This window comes from Suricata suricatta, chromosome 5, assembly GCF_006229205.1.
Source record: "Suricata suricatta isolate VVHF042 chromosome 5, meerkat_22Aug2017_6uvM2_HiC, whole genome shotgun sequence".
NCBI classification, from domain to species: domain Eukaryota; kingdom Metazoa; phylum Chordata; class Mammalia; order Carnivora; family Herpestidae; genus Suricata; species Suricata suricatta.
This window is the reverse complement of record NC_043704.1, coordinates 119,798,080-119,820,353: the sequence shown is the minus strand read 5'-3', so window position 1 is coordinate 119,820,353 and position 22,274 is coordinate 119,798,080. Positions and strand designations below refer to the sequence as shown.

The following is a 22,274-nucleotide window of genomic DNA, read 5'->3' as shown; positions in this document are numbered from 1 at the left end:
TTTTCAAGACTGATGTGTTGTTTGTTGCACAACTACAAATAAGGTTTCTGTTCTTTGTTCACAGGCTGAATCTAAAAATTGAAAATCAGGACACAGTGTTTACATGATTATGACTGGGTAAATATTGATGGTGGCTCAACAAATTATAGTAACAGACTATAAGCATGCTGTCTTTCTTGTAAGTTTTTGTTCAGGAGTTTCTATTTGCCTTTCTTTTCTTTGTTTTATTTGCCTATATCACATCCTAGCTTTCTTTCAAACTTTCCATCATATCAGATGTTCTAATAAGCAGAGACTTATACTCCAAATATTTAATCAGAAACTAACTTAATTTAATTAAGTATATAGGGTTGATTCATAGAACCATCCTGGAAGCCTCCCGCTGCGCCGTGCGTGAACTCCTCAGTGAGGCCCAGGGGACCCGGTAAGAGACCAGGTAGTGGAAGAAGGGTGGCTCACGTTAGTTGCTATTCAGCAAGCAATTCAGAAGTACTTCAACTGGCACATCTTGCCAAATAGCAGGCCTGCCCACAAGTCGTTTTCTCTGAGTCATTCAGCCATCAGCTTCGTCTGAACTGACTGCTTGCTGCCCATCATACATTCTGGACCCCCCCCCCCGCCCTGCTGTGCTATGAGGTCCTGTGTCCTCCATCCCACATGCTCCTCCTTGTTTCACTTCTCGTGTTTTAGCCCCTCCTTTTGCTAAATGTAACACCCAGTTTTGCCATTTGATATTAAACATATCTAACCACCAACTCATTCAAAAATTTTAGTCACTTGACATCTTGTTACAAAGTTCCAATTTCAGTATATGTGCTGCCGAAGCGAGCACGACATCTTGTTACAAAGTCACACAAAGACTCTGATATTTGAAAATCTCACTTTTCTAAAATGAGCATCAGGGACATACTATAGTAGAAGTACCACATTTGCAATTGCTTGAAAGCCAGCAAACGAGGGCGGGGCGCTCAGGAGCGCATCCATGGTGTGGAACCCCCAGCCTGCTCTCAGGATGCTTCCGGTGCCAGGAGCACTGCAGGACCGTCCGACACAGCAGCTGCCTCGTTAGCAATCTAGAGATATCTAGAGATATCTAATTATGTTCTTATAATTTAATTAAATTTTCTTAAAGTTTATTTATTTATTTGGAGAGGGTGCACGCATGTGTACAAGCAGGGGAGGGTCAGAGAGAGAAGGGAGAGAAAATACCAGGCAGGCTCCCACCTGGCAGCATGGAGCCCCACGGAGGGCTCAAACCCACAAACTGTGAGATCATGACCTGAGCTGAAACCCAGAGTCGGTTTAACCCAACCAGCCACCCAGGTGCCCCTTATTTAATGAAAAATTAAATGCAAATGGAAGCTCTAAAATTGTCCTCCTGCATGCCGGTGGACTGTCTTGCACAAATCCGGAGATGCCCAGCTCTCACTTTGGGTGCCACCGCTTTATTCAACAAGTATTTGCAGAGTGTCCCTGCCACTCCAGTCTCCTGTTCTCAGGAAGCTCACTGTTTAGAAGGGGACATAGGTAAGAGAAGAGAACATTACAACCAGAGTTCTGGGTGATGTCATAGAGGGAACACACATGACTGTGAGGCACTGAGGCGGGACTTCACCCAGAGGAAAGATTGTCTAAACCACTGCTTAGATGGATGTACAGGCAAGCGGGTGGATGGATGGATGATGGATGGATGATGGATGGATGAATAGACAGGTGGGAGGATGGATGAGGGGCTGAATCTGTGGGTTGAGAGGTTGGTGGATAGGTTGGTAGATGAACGGATGGATAGATGAGTGGACGAATGGGGGACTGGTAGGAGGGTCCATGACTGGATACCTGGGTGAGGTGACATCACAGAAGGCAGTGGGAATGACAGCACAGTCCTGATTGGGGCAACCATCCCTTCCCTTGACCACGCACATCTGAAAGATGGGGAAAATATCAGAGTCATCCCTGTTTTTCTGTGCCTGGCAGAGGCCTAATATACAGTAGGTATTCGATAAATGCTTGTCGTACGTGAATCAATGAAAATTAATGAGCACCAGCCAGTTCAAAGAGTTCATCTAAATCTCTTGCCATTTCTGGGCCTCAATTTTTCCGTGTAAAATATCTGCCACCCGAATTTATAATGCCGTCGGTGCTGCAAAGGGAGACTGTGCGTGGGGGCCTGTTTCAGATACCACCATGTGACAGACCTCAGGTACCCAGCATCTTTAATTTACACTTTAGGGTTCCCGCTGTGCCACTTCATGTGCATGCATGATTGTATTCAACACTGGCATAGGGATTGTTACAATTACGTACATTTAGCAGATGAGACTGCTGAGGCGCAGAGAGGCTAAGAAAGTTTGAAGTCAGTTTGATTGGGATCGCAACCTTGCAAACTTGGGCAATTCACTTTTCTTCTCGGGACCTCTCAAAGATGTAACGATTAACTGAGATAAAGCATGTAAAGTATCTGCACACAGGAGGTAATTAGTGGTGTTTCTCTTTGTTGCTCAAGCGAGGTAGTTGCAGAGAGGTGATTCTGTTCACACGTTGAGGACCTCAAGTTAACTAACAAAAAAGATTAAAGTCCTGCTTAGGCTACAGTGCTCCAGTATACATAAGAGTCCAACAGCACATTTTGCAACTTGTAATGTTTAGCATAACTAAGATAATCATGGGGGTGAGCTAAGTAGGTGATGGGCTTTAAGGAGGGCACTTGTTAGGATGAGCGCTGGGTGTTATAAATAAGTGATGAATCACTAAATTCTATCCCTGAAACCATTATTGCACTATATGTGAACTAACCTGGATTTAAATTAAAAAATAATCAGTGAACAGCTGTGGCCATCCCCGGGCGGAAGGTAAGGGGGTTTCCTAGCCATTCAAGGTTACACACCGCCTTTGTGGCCTTAGATGCCATTTCTTTCCTCCGCCTGCCCCCTGGTGGTGAAGATGGGCACCACAGGCTCAGCCTCCCTCCAACATTCCATCCAGAGTAGCCGGTCTCGCAGCTGCCTGGCGATGCCATCTAGTGACCGTTGTTAACACTGCAGAACAAGAAAGGGATTCTAGGAGCTGGACCTCACTCCCGGCCCCAACACCCACTACAGGATCTTGAGCATATTGCTTAACGTCCCTGAATGTTAATTAACGTATTGGCAAAATAGTAAGGCACCTACCTCAAAGAGCTTTTGTGACAAATAAGATGCTTGGGGTAAAACACCTAGCCAGAAACAATGATCCATCAAATTTAGCCCCTCTTAATAAAATGGAAAATTAAATCGCATGATTAAATTATTATAAGCTGGATCACTGGTTTCATAAAAGAATAAAGGGTCATAAGGCAGGTCAGTTTTGAGGGCAGGGAAGGAAGGGCAAAGGGAATTGTTAGGATAATGCGGGACTTGGGCCCTGGCTCAGCAGCGCAGATAGATGTAGACTCAAGAAGACATTCAACACTTGATCTTAGCCAAAAGGCCGAGAAGCGATCAAGAAGACATTCAAGACACAGCAATAACTTTGAGAAGCAACTTGGGCTTGTGTCCTTAGGAAGCAGGTATGTGGAGGTCACGGGTCACAGCAGAGCAGAGGCCATGAACAGCAGCAAATGTTCTAGTGGGGCCAGGCCAGTCAATGAGGGCTCCCTGGAGGAGAGGATATTTAGTTATGGTAGGAGCTGGAGAATGAGGAAGGGCTCAGGGATGGGGTGGTGGTTCTAGATCAGGGAAGGAGAGAACAAGAGATGTAAATAAAGGGTCCAGGGACTTCGTGAAGGAGACCAGCCAGAGAGAAGCAGGAGCAGGAAGTCAGACTAGATAGATCACTTTAGGGCCAGGAGCTTCACCGGGACCCTTTGGAATGGGAGGAGCCCATGAAAATATTCAAACACAGACTGACACAGGCAGATGCTGTGCGCAAACTTGACAGCTCTGTGCAAGGTGAATGGCAAGAACAATTAGATTGGTCAAATGCATAACGAATTGAAAGCAACAGTCCCTGAAACCAGTAGTAGGTGGGAACAGCTGTCTCCTGGCACCAGCACTTCTCAGCAGGCTGTGCTGGACCTACTGCTGGGTATGGATTCTTTCATAAGCGGCCAGATCCCTCCTCAGGCTGCAGCTGCCTCCTCAGAGCTGACAGAGTGGCCCCTCCTCCCTGCCATACTAGGGGAAGCGGCAGCTCCTATCAGCGAGGGGTAGCAAAACTTGATGCAGGGCCAATCCTGTACCGCTGAGCATCAGAATTATCCGGAGACCGGGGGCACTTGTGAAAAAACAAATTCCCCTCTGTGAGTCCCAAAGTCCCGCCTACAGTATAGGCGTGAACCACTTCCACCCCCCGCCCCCGCAAAGGATAGTGGAGCTCCTAGCACAATGCCAAACACATAGAAGGTGTCTGGTAGATGGAAAACCAAGCCCAAGGATGCCTGGGGGCCCTGTTTGTCCTTCAGAGCTCCACACACACAGTCTGTGAGTTGATAACTAAGTCTTCTCAAGAAGTGGCTGGAAGTGGCTTTGGGGGAAAAGCAGAAGTCCCCAGGAAGGCTCTGCTGCTGCTGGTCCCAAAAGCAAAAGTTGAGATATGGACCAGCTCTTCCCTTGCCCATGACACCATCCCAGCTGGCTGGCCCTGGAAGAAACAGTGGGGCAAACAGGGTTTGCCCCTGGGGTCTCATGTCCCTTTAGGGTGGTTGCCTCCCTCCAGCCCCCAGGCATGCTCACCTCCCCTTTCCCGTTTCATCTCAGGCAAGCTGGACCTAGCTCCCAGGATCACTGGAGCCATCCCCAGGTCTATGGGTAGTTGTGAGGTGACGGTTTATAGTGGCCTGAACCAGGGACTAGAGGCAGAGCATGGATCCTGAGATGCAGTGAGGGGATGGAGATGACAGGATTTGATCACTGGTTGTGTTTATAGAGATACTCTGGAATCAAAGGTGACTTTCTGGTTTCCAGTCTGGATGTGATCAGGAGGGAGGAGTGCACCTTTTATTGCGATAGGACACAAGCCGGAGGAGCAGGTGGGTGGAGAAGACTGCCAGCTTCTTATTGGTCAGGAGGTTGAGAGATGTATCAGGGTTAAATAAAACATTTAAGAGGGGGTTGGCGCCTGGGAGGCTCAGTCGGTGTCGGCTCAGGTCATAATCTCAGGGTTCATGGGTTCAAGCCCCGTGTAGGGCTCTGTGCTGACAGCTCAGAGCCTGGAGCTTGCTTCAGATTTTGTGCCTCCCTCTCTGTCTGCCCCACCCATGCTCACTCTCTGTCTCTCTCTTAAAAATAAATAAAACATTTAAAAAAGAGAGACATATCAGGGTTCATTTCAGCTCTTAGACTCAACAGAGTCAACAGTGGCTTAAACACAGCAGGGTTCTGTTTTGTGTGTTTTTCTTCCCCCAAAAGAAGTCCAGGTGGGCACCCCGGGCAGGTGCAAGCTATCCGGCATCCAAACTGCCCTCCATCTTTTTGCTCCGCCACATGTGACTACTAACCATCCTTAAAACGGCCTCAAGATCCAAGACAGCAGTGGAGTCAGGCATTACCTCTCCTTCCAGCTAGTGGAAAGGTTCTTAGGGGGGAAAGGAAGACTGGATGTGACCCAGAGTTCAGTGAGCTTCTTCTAAGTAGTCTTCTCAGAGTCCCTCCACCACGTGTTCACATCTCCTGGCCAGAACCAAGTCACATGGCCACAACCACTTCCAAGGGAGGCTGGGAGACACCTTACTGTGAACAGCCGCGTACCCAGCTAAATATCAGGGGAGGATAGAAGCAGGGAGGCAACTGGCAGGCCCTGCTATAATCATCACCCCAAAGATACCCAGAATCTTCCAGGGAGAGGTGTGGCCCAAGAGAAGATGGTAAATGACTGCAATCTTGCTGAGGAGAGTGCACAGAGCAAGAAGGTGCCTGAAGCTGGTCCAGCAGAACTGCTACTTCAGGGATGGGCGGGCAGCCCAGGAGCGGGCGGAAGAGCCTGAGGGGGAACAGCTGGGGACGTCCCGCAGAGCTGGCGTGGGGTGGGGCTGGGGGCGTGTTCACAGCGAAAGACGCGCACAGACCTAGGGAAGCTGGGGCAGCAGAGCAGAGCCGGCTGGGCGGGGTGGCCTCGGAGGAAGCGGGTTGGAAGAGCTGGAACTAGGAATGCCTAGGCCACCGGCAGGCACGACCTCAGGCACGACCACTCCAGGTCCTGGCGGAGAGTGAGAGGAGAAAGGTAGGGCAGCAGGTGGAGATGGAAGAAGAGATTTAAAGGGGAGTGGGGGAGGGGGGACTTCCTCCCCCCAAGGACCGAAAGAGAATTAAGAGTATTGAAATGCAGATGGAAAGCGGGGCACCTGGGTGGCTCATCGGGTTAAGCATCTGGCTCTTGATTTTGGCTCAGGTCCTGATTTCACGGTTTCTGAGATAGAACCCCCAAGTCAGGCTCTGTGCTGTCGGCACAGAGATCCTCCCCCCGCTTTCTTCCCCACCTCCATTTCTCTCAAAATAAACAAACATTTAAAGAATAATAAAGGCAGATGGGAAGAAGCCAGTGGAGAAGACAGTTAAAGCCGGGAGAAGAGGAGAAAGGTAGAAGTCTGGAATTCTCCCCTCCTGTCTTCTCGGCAGAATTCCAGATTCAAGTGATTTGCTTTTAGGAAGGGAGGGCACCTCTCCGTTGGGGGGAGTGGGGGGCTGGCGGGGCGGGGGAGAGGCAATGGGACAGACCTGGGCAGGGGACATGGGACACAGATGTTACAGAGAAAAGCTGGCTCTGGTTGCAGATCAGAGGGCCAGAGAGGAAAATGATGTCTCTACTCCCTCCTCCAGGCAGAGACTGGTGGATATGGAGACTTGAGGGGCTCCTGGGATGTGCCCATTGTTTAGCTGAGGCCTGAGGCAATCTAGGTGGAGAGGTTGAGTGGGCTGCATTGCTCTCAACTAGAAGATGTGGGAGTTGTGGTTGCTGGACTGTGAATCCCGGCAACACAGGGCAAGGAAGAGGTGGGGTCTAGCTGGCAAAGGCCACTGAGGGACTTTACAAGCAGGAAAATTCTCATGTTCAATTTTAGGCTGTTAGCCTTTCTGTGCCATGGATTCCACTGGTCTCCAGAATGATCTGTAAAATCTGCCTTACCTGCAGATGCTTAGTCTGCATGGTGAGGCAACCGTCTGGGATTCCTAGAGTTGGTTTAAAAATTATTTTAAAGTGAAAGCATTTGAGGGGCACCTGGGTGGCTCATTCGGTTAAGCATCCGACTTCAGCTCACGATCTCACGGTCTGTGAGTTCGAGCCCCTTAATCTGGCTTTGTGCGGACAACTCAGAGCCTGGAGCCTGCTTCGGATTCTGCGTCTCCCTCTTTCTCTGCCCCTCCCCACCTCAAAAATAAATAAACATTAAAAAAAATTAAAGTGAAAGCATTTGAGTCACAGGAGATATAGAAAGAACTCATCTGACTAAAGCAGAACCTCCTCTCAAAATGCAGGTGTCCTTAATCTTCTTTCGGGGGCATCTCCTCCAAATTCAGCTGCCAAGAAGACAGACTGCCGGTTCCCAGTATCATCAATAACCTCCCAAACTCTCCCATCAAACCTGAAAGCCCCCTCTTTTGTTAACATATTTAATCCTTTCCTTCAGGCTGTTCTGTGTTTTCCCCCATTACTGGGAACTATCACTTGTGTGTGTGAAAATGAATCTTGTCTTTCCTCCTGTTAATTTGCAGGCCCCCAGCACTGGACACAAGCTGGAAGAGGAAGGGTTTTCCTCCCAATAGGGGTTCCAGGTGGGCAGGCCTGGAGCCAGCGGCAGGGATGGGAGTAAGGCTGGGAGGCCCACGGAGGCAGGCACTCAGGACCAGGGTCATGTGAGGCTATGTGCCCCAGAGACTTGCACACACTCTCAGGGAAAATGTGGGGAGGGGGGTCTGGATGTCACTTGGACTCTTGAGGAGGTGCTGGCAGGATGCTGACAGAGCCCCCTCTGAGAAGTGGGGCAAAGGCGCCTGCTGAGAGTGTGAGGGGGGCAGGCTGGAGCCTGTGGAGAGGTTTGCAAGGCGCTGCTGTGGCAGTTTGGGGGAAGAATTCCTGGTGGCCTGGAGGACCCAGCTGGGTTGAAGTCACAAGGTTATATTCTGCCAGCCTGAGACCGTGAGATACGCTCTGGAAATAGCACAACGGGGTGGACAATTGGATTTCTGAGGAACCGGGGAGCTTGGGGGCTGGAGAGGATGGCTCGACAGGGGAGCAGGGAGTCGAAGTTACCGCAGAAGGTGAAGAGCTTGGCATGAAGAGCAGTGGAACCTGGAGGGGGTGACAAGGAGAAGCTCAAGACACACCAAAGGCTGCCAGATCTCACCGAGGAGGCGCGGTGAGAATGAGGGAGGGCCGGCCAGAGGGACAGGGACTGTGAGTGCCGCGGGCAGCATGTAGACTTAAGATGCTAATGGTCAGGGGACTGTGGCTCTGTGATGGAGAGGTCTGGATTGTAGTCTTGGGAACCAGCAGCTCAGGGAGAAGATGGGTGAAGATTCTGGGAAACATGGCTGTCTGGCGTCTGAGAGACTAGGGCATGGGATGGGTCAGCCCTGTGGGCACTGGAGTATCCTGGGTGAGGAGGAGGTGCCTGGGAGCTAAGTCAGCCCCACTCAGGGGAAGAGGGCTGCATGGTTTTATGGCAGAACCCCCAAGGGAGAGGAGAATTTCTTGCCAGGGGGCTTGGGCATGGCATTGAGAATAGGGAGGCCTGGGGTATCAGGCACCAAAGAGGATCCGTCTCAGGCATTGAGGGTTTCTGAAGGGAAGCAGGTCCTGGGGGCCAGACAGTGAAGGCTAATGGTGCAGGAGGTCTTTGATAAGAGGGTTAAGGACCAAGGGTTTCTTTTCCTAATGAAACAAGCGTTTGCAAGGGCTCATTTTGAGGGACTGGCTACTCCTCACTGCCATCTAGCTGCCTGGCTGCTGGGTCCCTCTCTTAGGGCAGACACAGGGGTCATTACAGCTTTCCTTGGGGAACTCTGACGGGACCCCCAAACCCTCAGCACAGCTTTTCCGGGAAGTCACCACCAATGGATTAGCTCAGGGGTTGACAAATCACAGTCCACGGGGCCAACTCCAGCCTGCTTTTGTAACCAAGGTTTTATTAAAACACAACCACCCCATTCACTTATGAATAATCTGTGACTCTTTCATGCTAAGAGGACAGAAATGGTACAGAGACGGTACAGCCCAGAGAGCCTAAAATAGTTACTCTCGGACCCCATAGAAAAATGTAGCTCAATCAGAATCTAGGTGACACATTCAATACACTTGCTCTCCCTGGATCTTGCTTTCCCTGCTCAAGACTAGCCACATTCCTTAAAAAAAAGATCCCTAATTTTTTTCATTATCAATGTTGAAAACTCGTGTCTTGTGACAAAATTACAAAAAAGCGTACTACTTTTCGAAGTTCAGCAAATGAATGTTTGCATATTAATATATTCATGTAGCCACCACTCAGATAATGATAAATTATATATCCGCCCCCAGGAGTTTCCTTTGTGCCACTTAGTCAGCATCTCCACCTCTACTGTGGAGTATATGTTAGTGTTGCCTGTTCTTCAAGTTCGTGTGAATGGCATGATACGGAATGATTCAGTAGCCTTTTGTGCCCGACTTCTCTAAGTCAGTTTATGTCTGTGAGCTTCATCCCCATGGCTGCATGGATCTACTTTAGTCCTAGTTACTGCTGGGTGATATGCCATTGCCTGGCCAGCCACGGTGTGTGGGGTTTTTTAAAATTCATTCTTCCACTGATGCACAATTTGTTATTTATTTTTCACTTTGGGGCTATAATGGAAAAGGTTGTGATGAACAATCATAGATGTGTCTTTTGTCAGAGGTATGTATTCATTTCACCTGAGTATATGCCTAGAAATGGAATTTCTGGATCATGGCGTAGGTGTTCATCTTTAGTAAATATTCCAAACAGTTTTCCAAAATTGAATCAGTCTATACTGACCTGTAGACTGCATTTAAATAGCATGAGAATCTTAGCTACAGGAGTAACGGCTCCTAAGAGTGAACTCTCCGGTGTCAGCAATCAAACAGGGAAACAGGGAAAACTAGAAGTCCTGGAAATCGCAGCAGGAGGGTAGTGGTGCTCAACTGGTGCAGATATGAATCAGCTAATGCAACTTAAAAAATTTTTTTTTAATGTTTATGTATCCTTGAGAGAGAGAGAAAGAACATGAGAAGGGGAGGGCAGAGAGAGAGGGAGACACAGAATTGGAAGCAGGCTCCAGGCTTTGAGCTGTCAGCACAGAGCCCAACGCAGGGCTTGAAACCATGAACCATGGGATCATGACCTGAGCCCAAGTCAGACGCCCAACTATTGAGCCACCCAGGTGCCCCTGAATGTCATTCTTTTTAAGTTTATTTATTTATTTTGAGAGGGGGCAGAAAGAGAGGGAGAGAGAAAATCTCAAGCAAGCTCCACAGTGTCAGCATAGAGCCCAACATGGGGCTTGATTTCATGAACCATGAGATCATGACCTGAGCTAAAATGAAGAGTCAGATGCTCAACCAACTGAGCCATCCAGGCTCCCCTGCATGTCATTAATGCCACACAAAATGGATGATGCCTCCCGAGGCTACCAGAACCTGGGAATCCAGTCTTGGGTGGGCCTCACAGGCCACTTGGAATGATGTCTGTCAGCATTTGGTTTACCCCTAACCATACTCCTAGGAGACTGAGGTACCCCCCCGCCTCCCAGAAGGGGGTGTATTCACAGCACTGGGATCCTGATCTGGAGTCAGCAAAGTTCTGAATGTCCCAATGTGCTAAGATGGTAAAGTATTAATCATTCAGCTGCTTAGGAACTGTGGACCGTGAACCGGAACGTCCTAAGACAATTTCTTACTCCAGGGCCAAGGTCCCCCAAACCCCTCAATCCAGGGTCTCTTCTTCTTGGACGGTAACCTAGTTTTCTCTCTGAACCCCAGGTTTTCTCTGCTGCATGCTTCTTGAGGCGGGTTCGTGCCCCGGAATTAGCTGTAGTCTCTCTGTGCTCCTCTGTCTATCCCACAAGACATCCCTGCAGATTTCACTCATCGGATCTTACAGTTCCAAGGCCTTGCTATTGTATTCGCCTTAAAGTTTGGTTTAGGACAGACTGAGTTTCTGTGCCCTTTGGGACATATGAATCTAGCAGGAAAATAGACACACAAGTCAAGAGCTTAGGAGATCTTGTTGGACTGGATTCAGACTTGATAAAAGAAATAGGTGAGCTCATTCAAGGTACATAAAGCAGAAGGCTTAGAAGTTAAAAGTTAACCTCAGGGAACACATCAAAATTTTAGAGCAGATGGAGCAGAGTATGAGGATCTAGAAAGAAACACATGCTTTTTGAAAATAACATAATCCTGCCAGCATGCAACACTATTCCACAGATTGGAGTATTTGTTTCAGAAGGCTTTGTGCTATCGATATTGGTGCCTAGAAGAGCTTCACCATGAATGAAGCATAAGAAGGACTTGGGAGTAGATTCTGAGATCCCTGCCTCCCTCCTCTGACCACGTCCATCTCAGTGCTGTGCGGGAATCTCTTGGACTCTGCCTCTGTAGACCAGGGAGCAGCATTCACCTGGACGTCCCCCAGCCAGTGTGAGCTGTGTGACTGCCGAAACGAGAGGTCAAGGGTGGTGGAGGAGACGGTGCTTTGGGAATCACACCCAACTTTGTGTGGAGAACAGAGTTTAGATGATATGAGGACCTTGGCCAAGTCTGCCTCATCTCCACTCTTCTGTTACAGTGTGTGGCTCTGTTCTGTGCTCAGTAAATATTGGTTGAATGGATGTATGGATAAATAAATAAATGAGTGGGTGGGTGGATGGGTGGAGGGGAGGATGGATGGATGGGCGGTGGGTGGATGGAGGGTAGGGTGAGGTTTCAGTCAATATTGGGTTTCCAGTATTGTTAAGTTTGCTGCCTTCCCCCCTCCCACAGTGCAAGCTGGCAGGATCCCTCTAAAAAAACCATGGAAGCCCTTTACTTAATCTTTCAAACTTCAAGGATAGTAATACAGATTTCTCTTTCAACCCTGAGGTTTATGTTTATGTTTACAAAAATATTATGCATATGGACTCAAACCTTACCAGAAAATAGATTGAGGGATTAATAGATGTGGATTTATAAAACCTTTAATATATTTAAGTAGCCTCTACAAAAACACAATAGAGTATTACTCAAAACAAAACAACTACCATCTTAATGGCATTTTAAATATTTTTTATTTAAAAAAATTTTAGTGCTTATTTATTTTTTAGAGAGAGTGGCTGGGGAAGAAGTAGAGAGAGAGGGAGACACAGAATCCGAAGCAGGCTCCAGGCTCTGAGCTAGCTGTCAGCACACAGCCTGGCGCAGGGCTCAAACTCACAAATTGCAAGATCATGACATGAGCTGAAGTCAGATGCTTAACTGACTGAGCCCCACAGGCGCCTCTAAAACATTTTAGATTAGCAATAATGTGCCTTATGTAATTCACAAAAAATATTTTCAGGATTCTCTAAAGTTTCAAAAAAATAAAACATGGAGGTGGGAGGGTCCCTGTACACCCACTGGCCTTGCTGCAAATATTGTGTATCTATGAAGCATTATTTTTTCTCTCCATGCAAATATTCAAAGCCCTTCTGACGTTATGATACAGGTTCCTAAATCATGACTGGAGTGACTCACCATTTGTCCTGCCTCCATTATAATGGTTTCTGATTGTGGAAAAAAGGGCCCAGAAATGCCACATAGTACAGCATTTTGATCTAGAGGGATACAAAGTTGTGGAGGAATTTCTGAACCTACCCCATCTACTTCACAAGGTTTCTGGAGGAATCCTCAAAGAAAAATAGATGAGAGGTTCTTTGTGACTTTCGAGGCTCTGTGTAGCTTCATGCAGTTCACATTGTATGTATTAGAAGAGGATCATCCTTCCACAGAGACTCTCTCAGGTCACATCATGTCACTCACCTGCTCAGAAGGCTCTGGCACCTCCTCTCACATGCCACATATAAGCAAGCCCTGCCCACAGCCTGCAGGGCTACCTGTGATCCAACTATTGAGGTTAGTTAGCTCTTACAATAACCCTTCTACCAAGAGATTCAACTTGCCAAATTTGCTTCTACCCCAGACCTTGGAATTTGCCATTCCTTCTGCCTGGAATACTCTTCCTCCTGATATTCCCACTTCTTCAGTTCTTTGATCAAAGGTTTTCTCTGCACAGAGAACCCTCCTCACCAACCATATCTAAAATACCATGCATGGGACTCCTGGCTGGTTCAGTTGGTGGAGCATATGGCTCTTGATCTCAGGGTTGTGAGTTCAAGCTTCACACTGGGTAGAGAGATTACTTTTTAAAAAAATTAAATACCATCCACTTCCTGTTCTACTCCCTCACCCTGGTTTCTTTCTCTACATGGTAATATAACTTATTAATTTATTTATTGTGTCTCTGCAACTAGGAGGGAACATCCACGAAGGTAGGGAATTGTCTGTCTTTTTCACTGTTTGTACACGGCACTAAGAACACCAGCAGGTGTTTGTATTAGTTATCTGTTGCTGCCTACACAAAGATTGTAGCTTAAAACAACACATATCTATTATCTCAGAGTTTGTATGAATCAAGAATCCAGGCATGGCTTAGCTGTGTCCTCTGCTTTGGGATTTCTCATGAGGCTGCAATTAAGGAGTTGAAGTCTTATCTGAAGATTTGATTGGGGAAGAATCTACCTCCAAGCTCATATGGTTGTTGGGAGGATTCAGGTCCTTGTGGGTTGTTGACTTAGGGTCTCAATTCCTTTCTGGCTATTGGCTGGAGTCTGCCCTCACTTGCTTGCCAGAGGGTCTCTCCACAGCCTAGCTCACAATATGGCATCTTGCTTCGTCAGAGTGATCAAGGGAAAGAGTCAGTTAGCAAAACAGAAGTTACATGTTATGTAATGTAATCATAGAAGTGTCATCTTGTCACCTTTGCCATATTGGTTAAAAGCAACTCACAGGTTTTGCTTATATTTAAAGTGAGGGGGTTGTACAAGGGTGTGGATACTAGGAGGTGGAGATCCTTGGGGGCTATCTTAGAGTCTATCTGCCACATTACTTGCTCAATAAACACTGAATATTTTTAATCCAGTGTCCAAATTGACACTGGGGAAGGAAAGCTGTAAGATTCAAGATTCTTGCAATTTATTTCTTGCACAATGTAGAATTTCTGTGAAACTTACTTATTCTTTTCCCAACTTCCCCTGGTGTTCTGTGACCAGCCTGGTCTGTTCGCCTGCATGAGCTGCCCCAGGCTTTGAAGATTCATCCAAGAGAAGTGACCCACACACAACCCAGACCCTTCAAGAATCTACAATCTGAAACTCACCATTCACAGAGCTTATTCCTTATCTACAAGGATCCCTGGAATTGGTGAGTCGCATCCTTATGTATTACAAGCTGGAAGTGGTGTTCTTGAATGGTCACTGCATTTATGAGGTCTTGCTGCTAGCCAAGTTAATAATGCATCTAATAAAAAGCAAGAAAGAAATACATTGTTCAGTGAGGTAGATATTATTAATATGATTCAATTTTAAAAGGGCCATTACTTCAGAGTCCTGATGTCTGGGATGCTGTTAAAGAAGTTTTTTTTTAAGAGTCACCATGACAACAGAGAGAGCCCCACTTCCCCTGAGTCAATTACAGATTTGTCCATGTAGACGGTAGGAACACATCCAGCTTATTGGGAATTCTTTTCTGTCTCCTTTGGCAAAGTCCTGGCTTATCATCGAGAGTGAGCAGGAGTCTCAAATCCATCAATATCACTGATGAAGTCGTCACCATTCATTAACAGAGACTTGATCAGCAGACATTTATTGATTGCAAGACATGTGCAAAGCACTCTGGAGGATTCAGAGACATTGCTGTCTGAAGGACTGACATGTCTACTGCATGACAAGTTCCAGCCCCTCCAAGCAGAAGGAGCCATGTGGGACTGAGCTCTGGGTGGTGCAGACCCTGCTCAAGGACCTGGACCTACACAAAGGACCCTGGTGAAGAATCGTGATGTCATGATGTGCACATTGGACAGTCTGACCTACGAGGGGGTTCTTGGTCTGTGGGGCTGGGCTGTATGGATGAGAGACCTAAGACAGTGGGTGAAAACCTGGCCCGTGTCTTAATTTTATATAAAGTCAAACACCAAATTGCTGAGTGACCTTGGGCATGTCACAGGACCTCTCTAGGGATTACTTTCATCCCTTATATTAAATAAGATTACATTTCTTCTTGGTGAACCTGCAGTGATCACATTGTGATCTGTTGCTTATTTGACCACACAGGGCTTTGAACCTGCTCAGGCAATGATGATCCACTGTTGTCTTAGAGGTACTCAACACAGTGCTGGGCATGCCCTAACACTCGACAAATGAATGAATGAAAATTGGAGCCTTCCTGCAACCACTCCATTCATTGCCAGCCCCTCCACACTGCCACTATGCTGGCCTCTCACTCTTCCAAAGGAACTCCAGGACAGCAGAGAGCACCCTAGTTGTCCCAGGCCTGCTTCCCACCTCAAACAATGGCTCAACTCAACTTTTCTACTTTGGATAATTTTGCAACCCAGGAAGGATCCAAAGGAATGGAATAAGGTGCTGAAGCCAGGTATGATGGACAGAGAGAAGGGAGAAGGGAGGAGGGGAGAAAGGAACAAGTCAGGGCTGTTTTGCTTCCTGTAAGATGTGTGTGAATATGTTGGGTGCTCTGTGCAGTGAGGGAGGAGCTCCATATTCAATTAGCAAAATGAAGAATCAAAAAATGGAATGGGACAAATAAGAAGCAAATAGCAAAATGGTAGCATTAAACTCAACCAAATTATTAATCTCATTAAATGAAAATAGTTTTAACACCTCAAACAGAAAGCAGATTGGAGACTGAATAAAAAAGGAACATACAACTTTATGATGCTTACCAAAAAACTATTTTAAATATAAAGACATCAATAGATTAAAGGAAAAAGGATAGAAAAGGAGGTACCATACTAACCAAAAGAAAGCTGGAGTGGTTGTGTTAATATCAGATGAAGTAGATTTCAGATCAAAGAATATTTGAAGGGATAGAGCAAGTATTTTCATAATGATAAAGAGACAATTATCAGGTACCCATAACAATTCAAAACATGTATACATCTAACAACAGCTTAAAAATACGTGAAGCAAAAATTAATAGAACTGAAAGGAGCAAGAAACAAGTATGTAATTATGGTAGATGTAACCCCTCATTCAGTAAATGATAGAACAAATAGAAAATCAGTGAGGATTGGAAAAGTTGAAAAACACTATCAACCAGCTTGACTTAATTCATATTTATGACACTCTACACAACAACAGCAGTAGGGACATTCCTTTCCAGAACATTATCAAGTTAAACTATATTATGGGCCATAAATAAGTCCCAATAAATAACCTACAAAGTAGGTTCTCTGACCACAATGGAGTAAAATTAGAATTCAATAACAGAAATATAGCTGGAAAATCCCCATATATTCAGAAATGAAACAGACTATTAAATAACCCATAGCTCAAAGAGCAATCAGAAAGTATTTTGAACTGAATGTAAATGAAAACAACACATCAGAATTTGTGAGACACAGTTAAAGCAATGATAAAAAGGAAATTTGTGCCACTAAAAGCCTATATCAGAATATAAGGAAGGTCTTAAATCAAAGACCTAAACTTTTACATTAAGTAATCAGAGGGGGAAGGAGCAAAGTAATAAGAAGGTAAATAATAAGTATAAGAGTAGAAATGAATAAAACAGAAAACTAATGAAATCAAAAGCTCATTTTTGAAATGCTCAGTAATACTGATAAACTCTAGCAGAGAGAAGAGATAGATAAAATACAGAACCAAACTACCAATAACAGGAGTGAGAGAGGAGAAATCATTACAGATCCTACAGATGTTAAAAAGATAAGAAGGGAATATTGTGAATAGCTTTATGCTAATATTTTTTACAACTTAGATGAAGTTGACAAATTACTTCAAAGACAAACTACTGAATCTCACTGGAAAAGAAATAGATATTTTAGACAGTCATATCTACTTATGAAATCAAATCCATGCTTTAAAAAATCCCATAAGAGAAACTCTAGATCTACATGGCTTTCATGGTGATATCTAACAAATATTTAAGGAAAGAATAATAATAATAATTTTGTGTTTTACACAAAATTTTCCAGAAACCAAAATAGGAATACTTCCCAACTCATTCTATGAAGCCAGTATTGGCCTAACATCGGAAACAGAAAATTATTTTACAAGAAAATTATTGATTAATATCACTCATGAACATAGATGCAAACATTTAACTTTTTTTAAAATTTTAAATATTTGTTTATTTTTTAGAAAGAGAGAGAGAGAGAAAGAATGAGTAGGGGAAGGGCAGAGAGAGAGAGAAAGGGACAGAGGATCCAAAGCAAGCTCTGCACTGACAGCTGCAAGCTCCATGTGAGGCTTGAACTCATGGACTGTGAGATCATGACCTGAGCTAAAGTTGGATGCTCAACCAACTGAGCCAAGTAAGATGCCCCCAGATGCAAACATTTAAAACAAAATTTTAGCTAATCAAATCTAGCAATGTATTAAAAGGATAATGTATCATGATCAAGTAGAATTTATCCCAGGAAGCCAAGGCCGGTTTAACATTTAAAAATAAGAAGTATAGGGGCATGTGGGTGGCTCAGTTGGTTGAGACTCTGACTCTTGATTTCAGCTAAGGTCATGATTCTAGGGTTGTGGAATGGAGCCCCACATCAGACTCCATGCTGAGTGTGGAGCCTGCTTGAGACACTCTCTCACTCACTCTCTCTCTCTCTCTCTCTCTCTCTCTCTTTCGCACTTGCTCTCTCTCTCTTTAAAAAAAAAGTATAATTCACCATATTAACAGAGGAGAGAGAAAAAATGTATGGTCATCTCAGTTGATGGATAAAAAGAATCTGACAGAATCCAACATCCATTATTGACAAAAACTCTCGGCAAATTAGAAATAGAAGGGAACATCTTCACCCTGATAAAACGGAACTATGAAAAGCCCCCAGCTAACATCATGGTGAAAGACTCAAAGACTCTTTAAAATCATAAATATTTTCACTCCTCTTTTACATAAGTTTAAACCAGTACACTAAGAATAAGAGATTTAAAAAGCATCGAGTTGTAAAGGAAGAAGAAAAGCTGTCTTTAGTCACACATGCCATAATCCTCTCCATAGAAAATCTTAAAGGGATCCACCAAAAAGCTGTTAGAGCTAATAAATGAGATTAGCAAGTTTGCAGGATACAAGTGCAATATGTAAAAATCGATTATATTTATATCAACTACCAATGAACAGTTGGACATTTTTTAAACAACATCATTTGTAACAGCATCAAAAATATGTAGCCATCGGAGATAAATTTTTTTAAAAATGTGTAACACCTGGGGGAGGCTGGGTGGCTCAATCGGCTAAGCATTGACTCTTGATTTTGGCTCAGATCATGATCTCATGGTTCAAGGGTTTATTCCCCGCACTGGGCTGTCAGCATAGAGCCTGCTTGGAGTTCTCTCTCTCCCTCTCTCAAAATAAATAAATAAACTTTTTAAAAATGTGCAATACCTGAATAACGAAAAGTAAAACATTATAAGGAAGACCTAAACAAACAGAAATATGTGATGTGCATTTTTCAGAAGACTTAATATTGTTAAGGTCTCTAACTTCCCCAAAGTGATCTATAGATTTGTTGCAATCCTAATCAAATTTCCATCAAGTGTTTTGTAGAAATTCACAAGCTGATTCTAAAATTTATGTGGAAATGAAAACGACCTAAAACAACACGATTCTGAAAAAGAACAACAACAAAATCAGAGGATTGTGCTACCTGGTATTAAGACTTATTATAAAGCCACTATAATGAAGACCATGTGGTATTGCCATAAAGATAGATATTTAGGTTAACGGAACAGAGTAGAGAGGTGACAAATAGACAAGGACATATAAACCAATTGATTTGCAAAAAAGGTGCCCAGGAAAATCAACAGGGAAAGGATGATGTTTACACATGATGGCAAAACAATTGGAAATCATGCAAAAACTTGGATCTCCACCCTGACCTCATCACACTCTATACAATAATTACTTGAAATGGATCGTAGACCTAAATCTAAATGTAAGAGCTAGAACTTCTTGAGGTTAGGAGAAAATCCTACTGGCACTGGGTTTGGCAAAGATTTCTTAGAAAACAAAAGTCAAGAACTGTAGAAGTCAAAAATCAACAACTTAAGCTTCATCAATATTAAAAATTTTGCTCTTCAGAAAACATTGTGGGGCATCTGGGTGGCTCAGTTGGCTAAGTGACTCTGGATATCAGCTCAGGTCATGATCTCAGAGTTCGTGAGTTTGAGCCCTTCATTGAGCTCTGCACTGACAGTGGGAGCCTGGTTAGGATTCTCTATCTCTGCCTCTCTCCACCCCCCAAAGTAAAACAAAAACAAAACAAAACAAACAACTTTAAAAAAACATTGTTATGAAAGTTCCCAATAGGCTGGGAGAAATTATTTCACAATGGATATCTGACAAAGACTGTATAAAATATATAAAGAACACTCATGACTCAATAATAATAATACAAGCAACCCAATTAAATAATTAAAAGATTTGAACAGACACTTCACCAAGGAAGATATACAAGTGGCAAATAAGCACAAGTAAAGATGCTCACCATGATTAAACAGTGGTGAAATGCTCATTTAAAACACAGTGAGATACTACTGCACACCCACCCAAATGGCTGAAATTTAAAGTACTGACCATGCGAATCAGGTGTAATGATATGAAGCAACAGGAATTTTCATTCACTGCTGGAGAGAATGTAAAATGATATATTCACTCTAGAAAACAATTTGGCAGTTTCTTAAAATGTTAAAATTGGGGCACTTGGCTGGCTCAGTCAGTAGAGCATTCAATTCTTGATCTCAGGGTTGTAAATTTAAGTCTCACGTTGGGTGTAGAGATTACTTAAAAATAACATCTTCAAAAAAAAATTTTAACACATGCCTACCATATGACCCAGCCATACCACTCCTAAATAGTTACCTAAAAGCAATGAAAGCACGTGCCCACGAGGACAAGTACCAACTCTTGTACACAAATGTCCATTGCAGGTTTATTTGTAGTGGCCCAAACTGGGAACAACCCACATGTCCATCAACAAGTGAACTGATAAGCAAATTGTGGTATGTCTTTAAAATGGAATAATTTTTTCTTTTTAAAGATTTTTTAAATGTTTATTTGTTTGTTTGTTTATTTATTTATTTTTGAGAAAGAGAGAGAGCAAGCAGGGGAGGGGCAGAGAGAGAGAGAGGGAGATATAGAATTTCAGAAGCAGGCCCCAGGCTCTGAGCTGTCAGCGCAGAGCCCAATGCAGGGCTCGAACTCACAAACCACGATATCAATGACCTGAGCTGAAGTCAGACACTTAACTGACTGAGCCACTCGGGTGCCTCTAAAATGGAATAATTCTTTAAAAAATGGAGTAATATTCAGGAAGGAAAAGAACAAGTTTTCAATACACACATCAGAATGGATGGACATCAAATAATTTGGCTTAGTGAGTGAAAAAAGCCAGCAACAAAACAAAACACATGCATTCTGGAGGAGCCAAGATGGCGGAGAGGAAGGGAGCTCTGTAGATTCCGTCCACCCCATCTATCGAACTGAGAGGGACATTAGTCTCATCTGCAAGAGCGGAAGGAGAGAATATGGACTCCAGAAAGAAGGGAACCTCAAGGATACCTGAGTGAGTGAGTGCAAACTGGGGAGATCTGAAAACGGGCCAGCCCGGGACATGCAGGGGAGGCAAGAGCCCCAGCTCAATGCGGGGCAAGCACGCAGAGCTGGAGAGACAAAGGGAAGAGACAGAGAGTCTGAACACGCCCATAGTACTGTCTCTGGGGAAGAGACAAAGAACGCTTGGCCGCACTTGGAGAGGGAAACCCACTCCATAGATAACTGCTGGCTAGCCGGAATCCCGAACCAGGGTAATTCAAGGGAAGGAACAGCTTCCAGCCCTAAGCCATCTCTGTGGGGAATCAGCAGCAGCTGCAGTTGCGCCAGGGGCGCACGCTTCCCAGCGAGAAGTGGCGCAGCTGCGCCAGAGGCGCGCACTGCGAACTTGGTTTTGGGAACGGGAGCACGCACCGCATTCCCACGGCGCATCTCGCTCCCTGCACTGGCTGCCCGAATCCCAAATCCCGGGTGCCCACAGGAAAAGGTAGGGCCCACACCTGCGCGACCCCTGAGGGGAGTCTGCTTCGGGTGGAGGCCTGGGCGCGCGCCTAGGGTGCTGGAGCTCCCAGCTCATTTCCAGCAGCGCACAGCGCCTTAAGCAACAGCTATCGGAAGCCAAGAGAGACTCAATTTTTTTTTCTTTCTTTCCCCCATTGCAATTGCGATCCTGGCTGGGGGTGGGGACTACGCAATTGAGTCTGTGAAGGTGCACACTTCTACTCCTGCTGCTCATTTTGCCTCAGGCAGGGGCAGCTGAAATCTCTGCCTGAGCCAAGACAAACTGATTCCTCCCCCTAAGAAGCAAGCCACCAAAACAAATACATTTCATCTGTGATAGCACAAACGTGCACGGACTGGAATTTTGAACCGAGGCGGGCCTGGAAAATACAATTTGGCTCAACTGCGGCCCAAGGAGATCGGACTCTTTAGAGGGGCCGACCGTGCTTAATTTAGCGGAGGTTGGCGTGCTACCATTCTAATCTCCATAGACACCAAGGCGGAGCCTCTGAGAGCAGTCTCCAAGACCTACCACATCAAACAACGCCTATCCACGAGGGGGAGCTGCTGCTTTTTTTTATATAAAAAAATTTTTTTTATTTCCTCACCTTTTTCGTACTTATTTCTTTGTCATTATTACCTTTTTTCCTTTTTCTTAATTCTTTTAAATTTTTACCCCTTATTTTCCTTTCTCCTTTCTCCCTTACTTTTTCACCTTCTTGCAACCCAGATATATACTCCAATATCTCATTCTTACCTCTCCCCTCAACTGGTCATACACTTTTAAACTGTCTACTGTCCTTTGTTATCTCCGACCCCCTTTTATATTTTTTTAATTTTTCTTTTCTTCTTTCTCTTTTCTTTTTATTTTCTCTTCTTCTCTTCTGTTTGTCTCTTGCCTTCCCGTTTTCTTTCTTTTCTTCCCCCCTTTACTGTGTTTCATTGTTTGATTTGTCTGTGTGTATGTGTGCTTCTGTTCCCTCTGTGTTTGT

At 44.9% G+C, this 22,274-nt stretch overlaps 1 long non-coding RNA gene across 4 annotated transcripts in view; it reads left to right on the top strand.

Moving 5' to 3' along the window:
• The first annotated feature begins 1,897 nt into the window (after positions 1-1,897).
• LOC115292813 overlaps positions 1,898-22,274 on the top strand; it is a 24,379-nt gene continuing 4,002 nt past the window's right edge. The window contains exons 1-3 of one of the 4 annotated variants that reach the window (XR_003909152.1): positions 1,898-1,988; positions 14,247-14,397; positions 14,740-15,260. This is a non-coding gene — a long non-coding RNA (uncharacterized LOC115292813). Of the gene's footprint in view, positions 1,989-6,086; positions 6,196-14,246; positions 14,398-14,739; positions 15,261-15,305; positions 15,628-22,274 lie in introns of those variants that run through there. The other 3 variants (XR_003909153.1, XR_003909150.1, XR_003909151.1) reach the window with 3 other exon arrangements.